Raw genomic sequence first — 21404 nt, 5'->3', positions numbered from 1 at the left:
CTTTTATAGGGGTCACCTAAGACTATTGGAAAACATAATTATTTACATTATGATTCACAACACTAGCAAAATTACAGTTATGGAGCAGCAAGAACAATAATTTTATGGTTGGGGGTCACCACTACATGAAGAACTGTGTTAAAGGGTTGTAGCATTAAAAAGGTTAAGAACCACTGTGCAAACCAGTCCTCACCTTCTGCTTTTCACCTTTTCTGTATAAGTTGTCCTATGTCCATCAATGGAAGAAACAATTCATTCCTTACATCCAAGCTCTCATGATCTAATTGTCACAGCAAATACCGCCCCCCCCCACATACACACACACTGATAAACCTGGTATGTAATTGACTAAACTTCTAGACACTTCTCCAGTCACTGAAGTTGAAAATAATCAGTACACATCACAAGACTCTTTTATCCATATGACCAAGTCAACTCTCAAAATCCTTTCCCTTAACATTGTTACAGTAATAGTCAGAAATCTAAAATGTGGGTTTTAAAGGAAATAAATCTTTAGAGCATAGCAAGTCTTTACCTTTCAATTTTGGGGCACTTTTTATTTCCATGTCACTCAACATGAATTCAAGTGAATTTTATATGAAATAAAAATACTTCTCTATACCTAACTCATTATAAGAGATAGGAAATAAAATAAAAGTTTATCAAAGAGTTATAAAAAGTGAGAAGATGTATTTAGTGATATTTAGTAAAAGACAAGAAATTCAGGAAAATCAAAGTACTTCTTTTATGGAGATATTTAATATTCAGAATATTTGACAATATTTTAGATATTGATAATTGTTTGAATTTGGCTCCAGTACAGAGACTGAGGAAGGGGAGTATAGGTTGGAATTAAATCTGTAAACAGGTTGAATTTCTTTAAGAATTTGGATTAATGAATCAATAAAAGTATAGTAAATACTATTTCAATTTAACAATTTCTGTCACTTCTCTCTCTCTCTCTCTCTCTCTCTCTCTCTCTCTCTCTCTCTCTCTCTCCCTGGTATGTGACAGAATGCATTAATCTAAAATATCAGAAACTGTTGAGTAGATTCTCCAACATACACACACTTCTAATTTTATGCTCCATTTCCTTTCAAACAACTGAGATACCTTACATTTGTCTTTAAAAAACTCAGGAATGTGCCAAAGTGCCCTGCTGTCCAGGGGGCAACAACATTGGCAGGATGCTCTAAGTGCTCCAGAAAGTAACATTGTAACAAATAGAACTTGAAGCACCCATTCAAGGGGGCAATTGCATCCAATAAACAAATAAAGAGGATGTAGCCTCAGAACACAGCTGAAAGCATGGGAAAGCCAGCAAACATCTGCTCAGAATATGTAAGCAGTTCTCCATTTGATTGGGGCTGGGAGTAAAAGGAAGAAGGGCGAAGACCTGATACAATGTTACAACATTGATTAGTAAAATAAGCCAGAAAATGATCCATGTTGGTATCTGTAGCTTTCGGGAATGCTGTGTAAATATTGATTCGGCAGAAATGCACAGGCCAGTTTTATAAATCTCAATGATACAATTCTCCATTCAAAAATAGAAATGGAAAGGAGATAAAAAGAGCAATAAAAAAGATCATAAAACCACTACAGTGTTTTTTAAAAGCGCCCTATATATGTTATTGAGCTCGATAAGTATATTTCAAAACAATTCTTGGGGCCAGGGACAGAGATGAATATAAAAGATTTAGGTATTAGACAATGGAGTATTTATAATCAGTGCTTGGAGAGTATGAGCAACCATGAAAAAGCACCAAAAATATGGTTTGTTTATATTATAAAATCATGCCCCAGAGATCTCATAAAAAAAAAAAAAAAAACAACCAACCAACCAAACACTCCCTACCCCCAGAAAAACTATTAGATATAGATTAACTAGGAAATTATCTCACACTTGATTTTCTACAAATTGAGGCAATTACAGTTGTGACTATGGATCAATCTGAGATGATACAGGAATTTTTAGGGTTCTTTTTGAAATCATTAAGAATTATTTAAAGTCTACTGATAAGATTTAGAAATAGTAGATGGGGTGGGATGGATTGCAGAGTGATGGACAGAGCTCCATAAAAGGAGGCTCTGGGAGAAACAGTCCTCTTTTACTGTGAGGTATTTCTCTCTAAGACAGAAAAAAAGTAGATTTTTTTCCCATTAAACAATTGAGCAAACTTTGCTGAAGTTATCAACTTGACATTGACCAGCATAACCAAAGAATAGAATCTCAATAGTGAGGTTGCCTATATCAGATCAGTCTGTAGGCATATGTATGGAAGATTATCTTCAATATTAACTGAAGGCAAGAGGGCCAAGCCCACTGTGGGCGGCACCATTCTTAGACAGATGTTTATACCTTGTTTAAGAAAGCTAGCTAAGTGTAAGCTTGTGAGTGAACCAGTAAGCAGCATTTGTCCATAGTTTCTGATGTAAGCGACTGCTTGAGTTCCTTCCCTGACATCCCTCAGTGATGGACTGTCACCAAAAAGTGTAAGCCAAAGAAACCCTTTTCTCCTCTAAAAATGGATGAATGAATGAACCAGAACAACAACTACAAAAAAACAAAATAAATACCAGACTGGATTTTATAGCAGGCAGTTTTAAAGGTTCTGGAAGGAACATTCTTTCATGTACCTTGAGGAGGCTCACACTGATTCCAGGCTATATCAAAGATCTTGTTTTATTTATTCCTTTTTTTACATGTAGCTAAACAGGGACTGCAACTATGCTGAAGAAAAAAAACATGAAAGGACACTAAAGGAGCTAGACTAAGGATCATGGTATCCATTCACAGAGTTTATATAAATATTTCTTTAATTTGATTTCTCTATATTGAACTTAAGAGAGTGCAGTGCTTTGGGGCTCAAGAGGTTTTGGAAAGTGATGTTACAGAATTTTTATTAGAAGCTCTTTGGTTTCTACAGCTTAAAGAGACACTTTGCTACTGGAAGCCATAGGGTATCAACTATATAACCTGACACCCCAGGGACCAAGCTGGAGCCTACCCCACCCTGGGTACCATAAAGGAGAAAAAAATGGGAATGGTATTTAGATGTACACAGTCACTGCTTTTGCTTTTGTTATGAGATCCTGAAAAAAAAAAAAAAAACTGAAAAAGAGGATTATCAAGGCTATCCTTGGAATGGCTAACATACGCATGAGGTATGCACATAGAAATGATGTAAAGTGCTTTATGCTGGAGTACAAAGAGCCCCTGAAATATAGTCTTAATCTATTTCATTGAGAATTTATTTTTCATCAATTTTCTATGTTTTCAACAAAGAAAAAGATCAGGAAACGGGCCGGCGGGCGGTGGTGGTGCACGCCTTTAATCCCAGCCCTTGGGAGGCAGAGGCAGGCAGATCTTTGAGTTCGAGGCCAGCCTGGACTACAGAGGAAGTTCTAGGAAAGGCGCAAAACTACACAGAGAAACCTTGTCTCAAAAACAAAAAAACAAAACAAAACAAAACAAATCAGGAAACGCTTTAGGAAAGGTGGTTGTTCAACTCTCTAAGGGATTTCTATAATTTCATCAACAGTCCATAGATAATCTCCACACTTATCTCTAACTGCTTCCCTTGATTGATCATGTTTGAATTCTTACTCATCTGTAAAAATTCTCATGTATGCCTTATTAAAAAAAGAAGTGCCGTTTTCTGCCCCCATTGTGTAGCTGTGCTATTTCCTGTCCTCCATTTCCAGACTATGGTTTTTAATGTGTGTATACATGTATGCCTATAAATGTCTATGCATTATATGTAACTGCATAAACTTTAGTGCCACATGCGTATATAATTTGAAAACCTTAAATGGTTTTGCACTCTTTTTCCAGAGCAACACCTGTTTGTTCTGGGTCTAACAACAGCATTTTTATTCTTTTCTACTCTTGCTGTACCTAGTACACATTTATTAATAAAAATCAATTGACATCAAAGTCAAATTCTGCACGTTTTATAAGAGGAAGACAAATTTGATGCACTTTATGATATTTATTTGAAAAAGCACAAAGACTGAGTTAAATGAAATTATAAAAATTACATGGTGAAAAACAGGAACAGTTATTACTATAATTTTTGCATTAAGAATACATTGTTCTCTACTGGCAAAGAGGTGCGTGGCAAGATCATGAGTATGAGGCTAATCTGGGACACATCTCTCGATGCTGTCAGAAAAGAGAGAGAAGTAATGTAGAGAGAGGGAGGGAGGGAGAAGAATGCTATTCTTCATATCTAAGTACACATTAAGTATATATTTGGAATAATTGGAATATGATGTATACATGGCTTAGTGGGTGAAAGTGTAAATAAAACTTTTAGAAATAGAAATTTAAATATAGTTTTCTCTGCAACAGGAAGCTGGATCACATTAAACATCTGCAAATTATGTTCAGCTGTAGCATTAGTTAAGTCAGTAAATGCATGCCACCATTCCCAGTGGCAACTTGTAGAACATCCAAATAGTGTCAAAAAAAATAAAGTTTAAAAAGAAAAATAAATAAATAAAATGTGAGGACATTATTACTAAATTATTGTAAAAGTAATAAGAATTGAAGTAGAAGGAAGGGGATTTTAGAAACTTACTGAAATGGATACTTATACATGTATAAGAAGAGATTAAGTTGGGCAATGCTTTAACCAGGGGACAATAATCCATTCGGACACCACATGTTAGCAAATAAAAACACAACTACCAGGAATGGGTTATGTTATTTTGAGCGGTTGGCCTGTAGAATACCAAAGGATTACCCAGCATTACAGGCTATTGCCAAAGCTATTGGTTAATGTCCATACATTGACAGTAAGACCCTATTGTTGAAGACACAACACATATCAATCATAGAACATATAGAAGTCTCAACATGGTAGTCATTGGAACCTTTGTCCCTACTGGCTCACTCTTGTAGTGCTAGATGGTGCTGTGCACATTACCAGAGGAGAATAAGCTAATCATTAGTTTGTCAAGCTGCAAAATCTATGATCAATAACAAGCATTGTCTTGACAAGATACGTTTACTGCTGTAATAATGTCACATGTGTTTTGAGAATAACTATGCAACTGATTTATTGATTGCCAACTGTATCAATCCAGAAACAGCTGGGAAGAGAGGAACTCAACTAACAATGCTTCTATCACATTGTCCTGGTAAGTCTCTATGGTATTTTTTTTAAATTAATGATTAATGTAGCATGGCCTAGCATATTGTGGGTAGAATCATTCATGGGAAGGTGGTCTTGGAGAGCAAGCAAGTAAGCAGCATTCTCTCATGATCTCTGTTTCAGTTTCTACCTTCAGGTACTTGATTTCTTGTCGCCGCTTTCCACAATGGTAGACTGTGTTTGAGACATGTACAACAAAATAATAATAATAATAATAAAATAAAGAAAAAAGAAAACACCTTTCCTTTCCTTTTGGCCATGGTGTTAATCATAGCAATTGAAATCTAAGTAAGTCAATAACCACATACTAGACCTTTTCCCCTGGCTGGCAGTGTGGAGGCCTTAGGATGCCTAGAGTTACTGTAAAAGACGTTAACCAGCAGCTCTGGAGAGATCTGGCAGCCTTCCTCAAAAAGTCCAGGAAGCTGAAAGTCCCTGAATGGGTGGACACAGTCAGGCGGGCCAAACATAAAGAGCTTGTCCCCTATGATGAGAACTGGTTCTACACACGAGCTGCTTCTTGTCAACAGTACCTTCGAGGTGGTGCTGGGTTGGCTCCATGACCAAGACCTACGGAGGACGGCAGAAAGACGGTGTCAGGCCCAGCCACTTCAGCAGAGGCTCCAAGAGTGTGGCCTGCTGAGCCCTCAAAGCCCTAGAGGGCCTGTAAGTGGTAGAAAGGACAAGATAGGGGCCACAAGCTAACACCTCAGGGAAAGAGAGATCTGGACAGAATTGCCTGACAGGTGGCAGCTGCCAACAAGAAGCATTAGAACAAAGAATGCTGGGTTAATAAATTGCCCCATTCATTAAAAAAAAAAAAAACAAAAAACCACATACTAATCTCTAAATTTAAGGCCCACTCTAAGAGATGAAACTGCCTGGCTAGGTAGGTCATGGGCCCTGGGCAAGGTCTACTACTATTATTCCACTAAATCGGAAAGAGTATAAAAATGATTCCTAATGACTTAGTGCTGCAACATAGATTAGAGTATTTCTCAACTGTCATCATAGAAACTTCTTGCAATAATTGGCAATTAACACAGAGGCCCATAACTGGTCAAGATGTAGAGAATATAGGACTATGGAGTGTTCAACCCTAAATGGGATGTCTACATATGGGACATGTCTCATTAATGATGTCTCAGTAATACTCAAGGATGCTGGGCCAGAAGGATTGTTAAGAGCCGGAGGGAGGTGGTAGATGGCTACAAGTGAACAGTGTTTTCTGGACACAGCAGGGCAGTTTATGCACAGACAGGTATTGAGAAAATATGCATAGTATTTGCACAATCTCAATACAAGTAAAATCTCCGCATGGAAAATAGATGTAAGCATGACAGCCCATCCCAATCTGAGGAGCTGTAGATGTCTGAGAGCTGATGGGAGAGGACAGGGAGATGATTTAAGCATATAACCTCTATATGTGTGACCACATTCTGTATCAAGTCCCAAACTATTTGGGTAAAACAAATAGGACTAGATGGGCTTAAAGAACAATAGAAACAAAGAAAGAAAGAACAAGACATTGGGTGGGTAGGCAAATGAGGGTGTATCTGGGTAAAGTTGGGTTAGGGAAGTGAATATGATCAAAATACATTTTATGAGATTCTCAAAAAATAAAGAAAATATTATTTTAAAAAGATAGAGAATGGTCAGGCAGTGGTGGCACATGCCTTTAATCCCAGCACACAGGAGGTAGAGGCAGGTAGATCTCTGTGAGTTTGGGGCCAGCCTAGTCTACAGGGCTAGTTTCAGGACAGGGCTATACAGAGAAACCCTGTCTTAAAACAAAAACTAAAATAAAATAAAAACATAAATAAATGAAAATAAAATGTAGAGAATGACATTTATGTAAGTGGTGACTAGCTGTTTTAGAAATAAGTCATTTAGAGTCTGTCCTGTTTAGTTTTCTGTCAGTTTGATCTAAGCTAAAACCATTTTGGAAGAGGGAAGCTCAGTTGAGAAGATGTTCCACCACATTTGATTGTAATCAAACCCGTGGGCATCTTTTCTATTTCTGATTGATGAGGGCAGGCCCAAACCCATTATGTGGGGCCACCCCTGGGCAGGTGGTCTTGGGGTGTAAAGGATCGTGGAAGGCATGGCAGGAAGCTGTAATCGTCCTTTGCATCACTTCCTGTCTCTGGGTTCCTACTGTGGGTTCTTGCCTTGGATTCCCTCAGTGATGGTGCTGATGGACCGTGAAGCGGAAGTGAAATATGAAAATACACCCTTTCCTCCCCAGTTGGCTGTTGGTCATGGTGTCTGATTTTTTTTTTCCATAGTAACAGAAATGCTAAGACTGACATAGTGTTAAAAGTGAAAGTCTGTTGTTTAAGAAGACAGTATTTCTGAAGAAATAATAGTTCAAGTCCAGAGTTCCCAAAGTGGGGAAAACAAAAGACAAACAAACAAAACAAAACAAAAAAATCAGCTACAGTTGAGGAATTCAAATATCTCATAACGTTTAAGAGTGTGGTAAATTCCAAATCAGTAGGGGTGCCAATTGCCAGTCTGGCATTTTCTACAGCATCATTGTAATTGTTGAATTTGCCGCTTAATGGATCATAAGTTCAAAACATAACACAACAAAAATAAGGCAAGAAAGACAATAGGTGACTTTTGCAAGTTCCTTTAAAAATGCCAGCTTGAACTGGAATATATATATACATTTTAAACATGGACATTCCACAGCAGTCTAAGCTTCTCTAGTCTAAAATGACAGGCTTGGTCTCTTGACAAATGTCCACTGCCAGGAAGAAAGAAGAGGATTATTTTTTCAAAGATATGTCATAGAAACATACAGTACGCTTCTGACTGGAGAATGGTTTCAACTGTTGGAGTAAAAGAAGGGGGAATAGGGGGTTAGGGATTTAGCTCAGTGGTAGAGCAGTTGCCTAGCAAGCGCAAGACCCTGGGTTTGATCTTCAGCTCTGGAAAAAGAAAAGAAAAAAAAAATCTCCAAAATATATTTAAGCTACAGAGAAACCCTGTCTCGAAAAACCAAAAAAAAGGGGGGGGTATAGATGGGAGGATAATTGATGGGGGGAATATTAAGTATTTGATGCCTTCAGTTGTTGGGACTGGAAAGTTGGAGATTTATAAATAATGAGGAATATCTTTAAAGTCCATGAAAAGACTTGAGTTCTTTATATATTCTGGATATCAGCCCTCTGACAGATGTGGGGTTGGTGAACCGTTTCCCATTCTGTAGACTGTCGTTTTGTCTTGTTGACCATGTCCTTTACTCTACAAAAGCTTCTCAGTTTCAACAGGTCCCATTGATTGATTGTTTCTCTCAGTGTCTGTGCTACTGGTGTTATATTTAGAAAGTGATCTCCAGTGCCAATGAGTTCAAGAGTACTTCCTACTTTCTCTTCTATCAGGTTCAGAGTAACTGGATTTATGTTGAGGTCTTTGATCCACTTGGACTTAAGTTTTGTGCATGGTGACAGATATGGATCTATTTGCAGCCTTCTACACATTGACATCCAGTTATGCCAGCACCATTTGTTGAAGATGCTTTCTTTTTTCCATTGTACAGTTTTGGTTTCTTGTCAAAAATTATATGTTCATAGGTGTGCTGGTTAATGTCAGGGTCTTCAATTCGATTCCATTGGTCCACATGTCTGTTTTTATGCCAGTACCAAGGTGTTTTTATTATGGTAGTCTATAGTAGAGCTTGAGGTCAGGGATTGTGATGCCTCCAGAGGTTGTTTTATTGTACAGGATTCTTTTGGCTATCCTGGTTTTTTTGTTTTCCATATGAAGTTAAGTATTTTTTCCAGATCTTTGAAGAATTGTGTTGGTAATTTGATGGGGATTGTGTAGAATCTGTACATTGCTTTTGGTAAGATCGCCATTTTTACTATGCTAATCCTGCCATCAAAATGCCCAACAGTCCAATTAAGAAATGGGCTATAGAACTAAACAGAGAATTCTCCACAGAGGAAGTTCAAATGGCTTAAAGACATTTAAGAAATTGCTCAACATCCCTAATGCAAATAAAAACGACTCTGAGATACTACTTTACACCTGTCTGAATGGCTAAGATCAATAACACAGAAGACAGCTTATGCTGGAGAGGATGTGGAGCAAGGGGAACTCTCCTCCACTGCTGGTGGGAATGCAAGCTTGTATAGCCACTTTGGAAGTCAATATGGCGCTTCCTTAGAAAATTGGGAATCCATCTCCCCAAGACCCAGCTATAGTACTCTTGGGCATATACCCAAGGAATGCTCAATCATACCACAAGGGCATTTGCACAGCTATATTCATATCAGCATTGTTTGTAATAGCCAGAACCTGGAAACAACCTCGATGCCCTTCAACTGAAGAATGGATAAAGAAATTATGATACATATACACAGTGGAGTACTACTCAGCAGAGAAAAACAATGACATCATGAGGTTTGCTGACAAATGGATGGATCTAGAAAAAAATCCTGAGTGAGGTGACCCAGACTCAGAAGGACAAACATGATATGTACTCACTCACAGGAGGATACTAGATGTAAAACAAAGATGACCAGACTGCTACACAACTCCAGGGAGGCTACCTAGAAAACAGGACCCTAGGAAAGACACAGGGATCACCCAATGACAGAGAAATGGATGAGATCTCCATGAACAGCCTGGACGACAGTGGGAGTAATGAAGGGCAAGGTTTGAGGGAAAGAAAGCTTAGGGGAGCAGGAGATTCCAGCTGAATCAAGAACAGAAAGGGAGAATGAGGAATAACAGACCATGATAAATGAAGACCACATGAGAACAGTTATAGGCAGAGTGCAGGAGAGGTCCCCAGACATCCACAATGATACATCCTCTGTAGACTGCTGGCAATGGTCGAGAGAAAGTCTGATCTGACCTAGTCTGGTGATCAGATGGCTAAACACCCTAACAGTCATGCTGGAACTCTCATCCAATGACTGATGGAAGTGGATACAGAGATCCTCAGCCAGGCCCAAGGTGGAGCTCCAGGTGTCCAATTGTTGAGAAAGAGGAGGGACTGTAAGAGTGTGAATTGTTGAGACCAATATTGCAAAAAGCACAGGGACAAATAGCCAAACGAATGGAAGCACATGAATTATGAACCAAAAGCTGTGGAGCCCCCAGCTGGATCAGGCCCTCTGGATAAGTGAGACAATTGAATAGCTTAAACTGTTTGGGAGGCATCCAGACTGTGGGACCAGGACCTATCCTTAGTGCATGTGCTGGCTGTTTGGAACCTTGGGCTTACACAGGTACACTTTGCTCAGCTAGGAAGGAGGGGACTGGACCTGCCTGTATTGAATCCACCAGGTTGAATTGAATCCCCAGGGGAGTCTTGGCCCTGAAGGAGATGTGAATGGAGGGGAGGGGCTAGGAGGAAGGTGGGGGTGGAGGCGTGAGCGGGGAGGACAGGGGAACCCATGGCTGATTTGTAAAGTTAAAACACAAATATAATTTTTAAAAAAAATTAAAAAAAAATCCATGACAAGAAAAACAGGAACTTGGGGCTGAGATGAGGGGGCTTCCTACATGGGTAGGGGAAGATGGTGGAGAAAAATCCACTAAAACTCATTTTGTTCAAAATACCTTGATGATATATAGTACCTTATCTACTAAATTAAAAATAAACTTTTAAAATTGATGCTGCAACCTACATTCAAGAAATCTCTTCATGGCTTACTCATGATTTTTTTTACTGACTTATTCTATAATCAAATCATTTTTTACTTTGAAATAAATTCCCAATAGTTTTTCAGAATCTTCACTGCTTCCAGTCTATCAACTATACTCATTATTTATCTCTTAGCTTCTATTTATATCCTTTTATTGTTAGTTTACCTATTAAGCAGAGAGATGATTCTTAAATGCAAAATGTAGATATTAGTACTGTGCTCCAAGCACTGAACTTTGTGTCCCTTGAAAGGATATACTACATGTGCAATTCCTCAGAAATACTCACTTCACTTGCTTTTTAAAATCTGTCAGGCTTCCTGTGTGTGTTCAAATCTGTCTTTCCCTATGGTCCTCTTGATCTGTTGTCATATTGTTCTCTGTTTTAAAGTAGTTTTATATATTCTGCCTTACCAAAGTGTAATTATGTCATTAATAGTAATGTAAGTTTGAGATAGTTCTTGGGTCCTAAAGAAATGTTTCATTTTAATAGTCAAGTTCATCTGTCAGTTACTCCACAATTCTGCACGTCATTACAGAAATAATCTACTAGCCAACTGCCATGTATGTATATATGGCTTCAAACAGTCTCAATTTAAGAGTTTTATAGTTTTAGTTTGAAATTTAAGGATATTTACTATCTTCATCTGTGTTCGACTACATGTATAGAGCATAACAGGCATCATACATGAGCTGCTTTTCTTATCAGGATTTGCATAGAATAGACATTCTGGAAGTCATTGATTTTAGCTGGGATTGAGTCATCTGAATACTTCTGAAGTAGCCGGAGATGTGTTTTAGATCTTTGATTCCATCCCATTTGTCTAATAGCATATTAGCACCATTCTTGTTTGAGTATCTCTAGCAAAAAGCATGTGCTGGGAATTGAATCCCCACTGCAAGTGTGTTGGGAGGTGAAGCCCTGGGAGAAGTGATTAGGCTGCAAGAGTTGAGAGTTCAAGAGTGCTGCCCTCATAAAGAGACAGTGCTGACATCACAGAAGCATGGGGACGGCCTGTGAATAAAAGGGCATGTTTGCTTCTCTCTTGATCTCCATTCCTCTGCAGCCTCTACCAAAGGACCAGGCATCAAAATGGCACTTGTCACTTGACAACATGTTAGCATTGGACTTCCCGCTTTTCAGAAATGGGAGATTTTTTTTTACTCTTAAATTGCTGTGTTACATCAGCCAAAACAAAGAAGGGTACCACTGTCACATTACAGCACTCCAGTTTCTAAAAGTATTAAAAATATATTCAAACAAGTACCCTTCCTCATCTGTATTCTAAAACCTGACTTTCTGGTTACAACATGGATTTTTAAATAAGTATGTAACCTTCTATATAATAAGAAGAATCCTTGGTAAATTTTTAATGAAAATTGCAATCACTTTACAAATTAGATTTAAGGCATATGATTGTGACTATATACTTTTCCTCTTTAAATATTATTCATAGCTCCTTTCATGAGTATATCCCATTGGCTTTTGATATATATATATATATATATATATATATATATATATATATATATTTTGTGAAACTCTATTCTCTGGGTGTGACACTACCATTCCTATTTTGAAATCTAACTGATTATGTTTAAAACTAAGAGAACATCCCCAAATGGACTCAATTATCATTCCTCTTGAAAGAGCCTGGGCACTCAAAAGTCTCTTGAGCAACCTTCCTGCAACTCTAGACATAAGTTGTTGACAATGGTTTGGGGGAGAGAGGTCATTGCTCAGAGATTAAGATTTACCTAGGTCCCTGTAATGAGCCCCAATTAAACTAACCAGCTCACCAAACTAGTTTGAGGTGGGATCATTTATACGGTTTACTACTGCACTCTCTTCCAGGGTAAATTAGAAATAGATACCTCAGGATATATACCATAATCTAATTTTACTACCCCCGTAGTTTGCCCAGGTTCACTGTTAGATTTTCTGAAGACCTTTTGTTGTCTCTAGAAACTTTATGAAGTTGCCAATGGCTTTTCAGTTTATTTCAGTAAAACTTTATAAAACATAATTTTCTTGTAAATTTGCTTATGATCTCAAAAAGAAAACCTGATATCCCTTTGGGAATTACGTTGCATCCTTTCATTCTGTTAAATTTGATTAGTATACCATTCTTCACAAATCAGTCAATCTTGGTCAACATAATTACAGTTGACTACAACACAGATTTTGGTTCTGTTCCTCTATATAATCAAGGATTAATTTCTTTCATCACACAACATTTGTCACTAATATTACAGTCTCCTTTTTATCATGACTAAGCTAAAAAAATTCTTACAGGCAAGACAAGTTGGTAGTCTAGGGTTTTGTGGCTGGTTTGGTATCCAGGTTTCTCTTTCTGTAGTCTTCCGAGTACCTTCTTGCTCCAAACAGACTAGAACTTAGAGGTGTAGGCCCCATGTAGGCACCAGCTTGATCTCTCTGCATTCAATGAACTTTGTGGATACTATTCTCAGCAATGGGGACCCGACTGTCAGTTTTGAGAGAGCAACCTTCTGTCTTAGCATCAGCCTGGGCTGATTAGGGATTTCATACATCTCTCCTCAGCCAATGCCTCAACTGAATGTAACCCAGTTCAGGTGGCCAGGTCAGACTCCATGTCCTCCATCACTCCGAGACTTCACTGGGGTCACCCTCATAGGCTCCGGAAAGTTTCCAGTCCACTAGGTTTGCACACCACCCACCAGAGTTCCCTGATTCTAGCTGTCTCCACTAGCACTCTCGCCTTCCAGCACTTGGAGGAGTGGCCAACCAATATTTAACTTGAAGTCCATATTGCAAGATGGAATCCATGCAGTGTATTTCCTGTATGGCTAGGAAGCAGAAGCTGGATAACCCAGAGACCTAGGGTAGAACCAAACACTACTGGCAAAAAAAAGAAAAGAAAAAGAAAAAGTAAAGGAGAGAGGGAGAGGGAGAGAGAGAAGGAGAGAGAGAGAGAGAGAGAGAGAGAGAGAGAGAGAGAGAGAGAGAGAGAGATGATTCCTAATGATATTTTGCTATATTCATATATTATAGATCAGAGCCTTGTCCAGTCATCCTCTTGCAGTAGATGAGAGCAGGTACAGAGATTTACATCAAGATCTTATGTGGAGAATGAGTCTAAATTGGAGGTCTCCTTAGGGTCCCTAGCCTAAAAGATCAGAGATCCCTGAGGAAGAGGAAAGACTGGAGGAGTCAGAAGGGATGGAGGGCACAAGGAGAACATGACTCACCAAATCAACCAAGCAGGGCACACATAGCCTCACAAAGACTTAAACTGTAAGCACAGGTCCTGTGTGGGTCTGCACTAGGTCTTCTGCATACATGTTATGGCTCTTAGCATGGTGGGGTTTTGTGTGTGGAATTCCAAATAGCGGCATTGGATATATCTGACTCTTTTGCCTGCCCTTGGGACTCTTTTCCTCCTATTGGGTTGCCTTGTTTAGCCTAGATTTGAGGAGTTTTGCCTTGTCTTATTGTATCTTATTTTCCTGTTTTTTCTATCATCCTCTAAAGGCCTGCTCTTTTTTTTTTTTTTTTTTTTTTTTTTGGTTTTTTGAGACAGTGTTTCTCTGTGTAGCTTTGCGCCTTTCCTGGAACTCACTTGGTAGCCCAGGCTGGCCTGGAACTCACAGAGATCGCCTGCCTCTGCCTCCAGAGTGCTGGGATTAAAGGCATGCGCCACCACCACCCGGCTATGGACTGCTCTTTCTGAAGAGAAAACAGAGAAAGAATGGATCTGGGGGAGAGTGGAGGCATGGAAAGCTATGGTCTAGATGTATTGTAAGAGAGAGAAATCTATTTTAAATTTAAAAAAAAAGAAAAAGAAACATTCTTGGATATATATGCTTTTTAAAATTTATTTAATATATTTATTTTATAACTAACTTAATTTCACATATGAGCCACAGATTCCCCTGTCCTGTCCTCCCTCCTCCCAGCCCCCAGTTCCCACCATCCCCAATCCACCATGGGCTGGCTGTTAGGAGCCTGGGGCCTATGCTGGGACACTTTGCTCAACGTTGGTGTCAGGGAGGAGGAGACTGGATATATATGCTTTTTTGCCTGCATTCTTCCCAAGCTTTAGGATCAAGAGTCTCCAGTATTTTAAGACTAATCTCCCTAAGCCTGTGAGGTTTTTAAAGCCATATTTGAGAACCAAACTGTTAAGAGCTATCATCCTGTGGTGTTCTTTATGAGTCTTCCAACCATTAAACACAACTGTGTGAGTGTGTGACTGTGCCTCTGTGTGTGTGTGTGTGTGTGTGTGTGTGTAAATATAATTGCATACACATACACAGCATGCATGTGGTTACAGAGCACAAACTCTGTCAGTTTTTTGGATCAAACACAGTTCCTCAGGCTCAGCAGAAAGTACTTACAGGCTGAGCTACTTCAGTGCTCCACGTTATATCCTTTTTTTAATCCCTCTGTTTGCTTCTCTTTGATTTTGATGTGTTATCCAAATAGAAGTGTAAGTACTTCTGTGCTTTTTTTTTTTTTGTTAAGAGAAATCAAGGCTGAGTATTATTTTTCTTGATAGTGTGGAATATAACATTCATTATCTTCTTTTTATATCCCCACAAATAAACCTGAGGTCATTCTAAGGTCTGATTCTTGTGTATGAGTTTATGCATTTCTCTCTGAATGCTTATAGAATCATTCATATTCATATTAATTTAAGGAGTAGTTCTTTGTTGTGTATACCTTGTCTATCAAAACTGCCATTTGCTCACGAGGCCCTTTGACTTTGCAGTCTCAGTGTTTCTGCCCATGGTAACAACAGTAAACTTTTCACTGATGCCCCTCAGTTTCATTGCCCACATTCTGTCCTTCTGGAACTCCTATTTATTCAAATAATAATCCCAAGGGAATTTCCTTTTAATCTCTTTGTGTGTTGGATCAGGTTTTGTACCTTATCTTCTGCCTTATTTCCTTTTGTTTCCTGTTGTAAATATGTCTCAGGTTTTAAATTCTCAATGATAACCTTTTGAGTTTGTGTATGTGTGTGCTTATTCTACAGTCATCTTTCAGTGGGTGGCATTCTCTGATCAAGAGGAAGAGTTGAGTAATCTTTGTATATTATCCCTATAAAGAGCTAGTGCTCATCCTGTCCTGCTAGGAACTCTCGAAGTTGTTAGACTATTACCATGATGACACTGTGTGACTTTCCAGGCTGGGTAAGAAGAGATGATAGCGCTTCTGGATTGTAAACTAAATTTGTATACTTCTCCAAGTCACTATTATAACAGTTAGTTGTGTTACTCTGGTGCCACAAGGCTGTTACACAAACTACGACATACAGAATCAACATGGAAAAACAGACCACATAAGAACAGATGGCCAGAGCAAAAGTGAATGGAAAACAGAGACAGAGATATAGCAGGAATCTTAAAAGTTCTAATTAATAAAATCAAACCTGAAGCCAGGTATTGGCGTGAATGCTGGAAGATCAGAGAAGCAGAACAAGCCACAACTTCCTCACCTTGCCAGTTCCTCAGGTGATCCTGTTTCCTGAGACTGGATGCCTCTGAGTCCTCATCCAGAATGAAGCTCAGCTGAGCTGTGCTGCTCAAAACCTAAAAGCTTATCCAGTTAAAAGCTTCTAGTTTCTGGTCTTCAAGCCTTATATACCTTTCTGCTTTCGGTCATCAATGCCTGTGATAAAAGTTGTGAGTCACCATGCCTGGCTATTTCCAGTGTGGCCTTGAACTCACAGAGATCCATGCCTCCAGAAGGCTAAGATTAAAGGTGTGAGTGCCACCATTTTCTAGCCTTTGTATCTAGAGGCTGTTCTGTTCTCTGACCCCAGATAAGTTTATTAGGATGCACAATATTTTGGGGAATACAATACCACCACTCAGAGACAGTGAAATGCAGCCAGCCCTCAGATGTCCAATCTCCTCATGTCCAGTGTAACTGAAACTTCTCAAGAATTCTTCATCTAGACCCAGACAGGTAAGCCTTTCCCAGTGTCTTAATCTAAATAGATACTCAAATATGTACAAAAGCAATGGATAGAGTTGGGTAGGCATGGCTGGATAAAAGAGCATCACTAAGTAATATCAACCCTATATACCTATAATTTCAGTTGTTACAATATTTTTATCTGTTCCAAATCATTTTTTTCTTCATATGAATTTTCACTTATTTCATAATTAGTAAGAGCTTACCTCAAAATATCTTGAATAGTAACTTAACTAGTTACATTAAAATTTTTTATTACAAAAATTAAATTGTGCTACTTTCTTTTAAATATCCACTTTTACTTTGTAAAAATGTAGTCAAACTTTGTATTTCATTATAAGTCGATTTTGAAAATCTTATCATTTATTTTAAAATCTGATAATAAATGCACAAATGGAACGCTTTAATTTTGTTAAGGCCTCTCACTTGCAACATGGTGATTTTTCCTAAGCTTTGGAAAATTTATCATTAATTGATTATCTCTGGCATTAATAGTCATTCTTTTACCCTCTTTTAATTGATCTCCCCCATTCCCTCTCTTAGCAACACCATCTATAAAGATTTACTGGATATCAAGTTTCCTTGGCTTCATTCACACCCTCTTTTAATAATTCTTTATATTTTCCCTCTCTCTTAGAATGATGTGATTTAGTCATCCTACATTCTTTCCTCTCTGTTTTGTGTTTTCCTCAGACTGATGTTCAGTTTAGAATGAAACAAAACTCCCAAGCTTCATTGTTTGCACTGGAGGGGCAGGGTCTGCAGTATGATCCAGAATCAGACATCCAGTAAGCATGCAGTAGGCCAGTGTCACAATTTACAAACATTGGACTCAGGAACTGCCCAAAGAAACTTCTGACATTCCAAGTTTTCCTAAAATATAAGCAGATTCTCTCTGGGAATGAAGAAAGAGATTTTGTGTTTTTGTTTCTCAGATAACACTGGGGAGTATGTTATTTCATCTTTATATTACTCTGGGTGTAAATTAATCTAAGTGAATTGGTTGTTAATACCCAGAAATGAAGAAATGTGAGAGATTTATGAAAAACTGTCTTCTAGCACAGCTAGCATATGTCTGTTGGGAATGGAGAACTTCAACATAAACAGTACAAATGGGGAATATGAAAATGAAATTTCATACCCAACACCCGGCACAAATATTGGGCTCAGCACTAGGCACTCCTATCCAACGGGGGAAGCCAAAATCACTTCTAGGAAGATACATTGTTGTTTTTTTTTTTTTTTTTCCCTTATGTTAATAGTAGAGTTGGGAGTTGACTAGAGACAAGTGGGAACCTAAATGACACAGCTGTCACTGCAGGAAACCTAAACTGAATAAAAATCTGAGTTCAACTAAAGGTGGAAATACCCACTTCTCCATCAGCTTTGTTCAGCATTAGTCTTATCAGGATGTAGTACTACCATGACTGATGTAAATTAGCATGCTGACTCCATCCACATTTACTTCTAAATAAGCTGATCATACTTCCCCCTCTGCATTGCATATGTCATCAATATGTCTTTCTGGTTCTAATCCATACCTATTTTGTACTCATTTCTCTTAGAGGAAAGGAAATAATCAAGGGTAATTAGGCAAGCACAGTGAATGAAAGCTTCCCTTTCAAGCCCAGAGTACAGATGTATTATAGCAAATTGAACTTTATGTCTAATTGCACAAAAGACAATCACAGCTTGTTATTAAATGAAATGTAACAGTGAAGGTTGTGTTAATTTATATATATATAAATATATATATGTATATATATATATATTTACTGAAGAAATCCTACATTTTGAGGTTTTTGATAAGACATAAGCTGTAATTATTTTATTATACATATTACCTCAGGAAAAGTTTTCTTTATAAGTTTTAATTATAATTAGAGTTATAGTCCATATATCCTTCTTTATGGAAAAATACTTTAAATACTTTTCACTAATTACTAAACATACTTTTTGATTAAGTAGATGTTTACTAAACTAAGGAATAGGAAATCTTACAAATAATTTAGTGGATAGAAACTATTAGTAATAGATTAAAATATTAATAAAAATTCATAAAACACTTAAAATACCCATTAAGACTAAACCACCCATTTCTTATGGTTGCCTTTATAACACAGAAGAAATTAGTTAAATATAATTTGTTTTTCTAATATTATGGCTGATATAGTGTTATGTATTTACTTGATTCCTGAAGTTATTCACGAAAACATTTCATGTACATCAGTAATTAAAATTTAAACCAAGTGGATACATATTAATGTGAAACTTACTTTAACATTTTAAAATTTTTAACAAGAACATGTAAATGATGGTATTCTCTCCTTTAAGAGTTTCAAGACCATCTCATTGTGTCTGTCAAAATTCTATGAAAAATGTTATGTATGTGGAGACAGTATAGCCGAGTCTCCATTAGTATTATAGTCTGCAATTTTAAACAAAAGCTAAAATAGGACTATAAATATCCATTTCATGGGCTCTGGATGTAACTCAATTGGTAGAATGTTTGCTTAGCATTCATGAAAGCCCTGGTTCCAATGAAGCATGGCTCAGAACCAGTCTGGGTGACATACCCAATAATCTCAGCACCCTGGGTGTAATCCTCACCTACATAATAAATTCTTGGCTAGCCTATGTCATATATGAAAAGTCTCAAAAAATAAATCCACTTCTTTTGAATTTTGTTCTTATTTCCTATACTTCAATTTATATGTTTTCTCATTGCCTCGGATATTTCCTAAATTGATTCGTTTTTGTTGTTTTTGAGTGTTTGGATGATTTCTGTGGAGAATTTTGTTCATTTTGCTTTTGATACAGGGTTTCATTCTAATTGCTGAGGCTGACCTTAAACTCAGTGTGTAGCTCAACTTGACCCCAAAGTCATTGATTCTCAGCAGCCCTCACTAAATATTAAGACTATAGACATGCACAGTCATCCTGGGCTCTTTAAGCTGCTCTATACATTTGGAATTTCTGCTTTTTTGGTATCATTTTAAGTTTAACTTTATTGGCAATAGAATTATATTTTTTTCCTGTATCTGGTTTTAATATCCTTTGTTTAATCTGTGTTCTTTCATAGTATCTGATTTTCCATTGTCATTTGATGTTTTTAGTCAAACACCACCAATTGCCGGTTGAAAAATAAGTCCTTAAAATAATCCCATATAATTTCATGCTTAATTTCATGTGTGATCCCCAACCCTTTCACACACAAATAAAGACAACACACCATTAAAACTCCATCGCTTAATTTTATGTTTTCATTTAAATTGTTTGCCTGCCTCCTTTAGTCATTAGTCAACCGAAAAGCAAATGAGATGATGTACTAATTTCTAGTCAGAAAAAAAAAAAAGAAGAAGAAAAAGACGAAGGAGCCTGTGGTTACCAATAAACATCTCTGAGAACAAAGAACTACTTCAGCATCTGCAACTGATTTTGTTCCAATAAATTCCTCCCTGCTGAATTTAACAATTACTTAAAAATTGGCATACTCACTAAACAAAATCAGATGAATAGAAAGGATTAAATATTCAAGAAATAATGCTTATCAACCTCTCAGGCAAGAACAAAGTTTAATTGTTTTAACCCCCAGAGATCTTTACTGAAATTTCTGCTCTGTATAAAACTTTGAACATAGTTTACAATTCAAGTTATAATCATTTTAATGAGACAAAACATGAGAATAAAATGTTTCCTATATTATGTCTTTATGCAATGTTAAACAAATCAAGCTTTGTAAGCAAAAAGAGAGGAAAGAAACAATTGATAGTTTTTACACCAAGAGTGGCAAGTACATTGTGTGCCAGAGACCACACACTGCTGAAAGAAAATTTATAGGACTTTGAGTAGGCAGTCTTGACAATTACTTAAATTTCAGAGTAAACTCCAAGGTTAACTGTGTTTAAGATGATGCTTACATGTTTATTACTATTTACATAGTAATAAAGAAGATTTCTACATGCAGATGCATGCATATATATACAGTGACTACAAACATATCATATCACTTAAGCAGCAATGATTTTTTTCATGGAGCAAAATGGTGGTGAGCGTTTATATAGTTTAAAATTTTACTTTGAAAGTATTGCAGTCAATGATTTTTTTTCCTCATATAGTCATGCACTCAGAATTAATTCACCAATTGGGAAGCTCTTTCTTGGAGACCATTTTTTTTTTCTTACTCTCAGTATTCCATAGCAGCCCTTAGTTCTTAGTTTAGGGTTGATGCCAAAAGCATCCCCCTTTCCATGTCCAAAATTCCACTGGTGTCCTCATTGATCAGCCATGGGATGGACAGAAGAAAAGGAAGGGAGAGTTTTGTAACCATGATTTCAAAAAAAATATTTTAAAAAATCACGCTATTGTTTCTATAGTTAACTTTATCAGTGCTCACAAATAAAAATGCTTTAAAAAGGTACCACAGGAACTATTTTTACACTGTTTCAAATAAATAAATAGGTAAATAAAGTAGTCTGTTACTATTTTACACCTCAAGCAAATCATCCCATATTTTTATATTTACTAAAAAATTCTCAGCACAGACTTAGGATTGGCTAGATGTCTTCTGAAAGTCACCGAGGAATCCAACATAAGTTTGAGTAATCAATGTA

At 37.4% G+C, this 21404-nt stretch overlaps 1 protein-coding gene and 1 pseudogene across 2 annotated transcripts in view; one reads left to right on the top strand and one right to left on the bottom strand.

Moving 5' to 3' along the window:
- The window catches only part of LOC118596234 (cadherin-10), a 191228-nt gene that overhangs the window by 60546 nt on the left and 109278 nt on the right, over positions 1–21404 (bottom strand). The gene's annotated exons all lie outside the window — the stretch shown is intronic.
- LOC118596236 lies at positions 5510–5964 on the top strand (annotated as a pseudogene).

Source organism: Onychomys torridus, chromosome 15 (assembly GCF_903995425.1).
Source record: "Onychomys torridus chromosome 15, mOncTor1.1, whole genome shotgun sequence".
Lineage (NCBI taxonomy): Eukaryota > Metazoa > Chordata > Mammalia > Rodentia > Cricetidae > Onychomys > Onychomys torridus.
The sequence above is the reverse complement of the archived record's forward strand: the minus strand, read 5'-3'. Positions and strand labels throughout refer to the sequence as shown.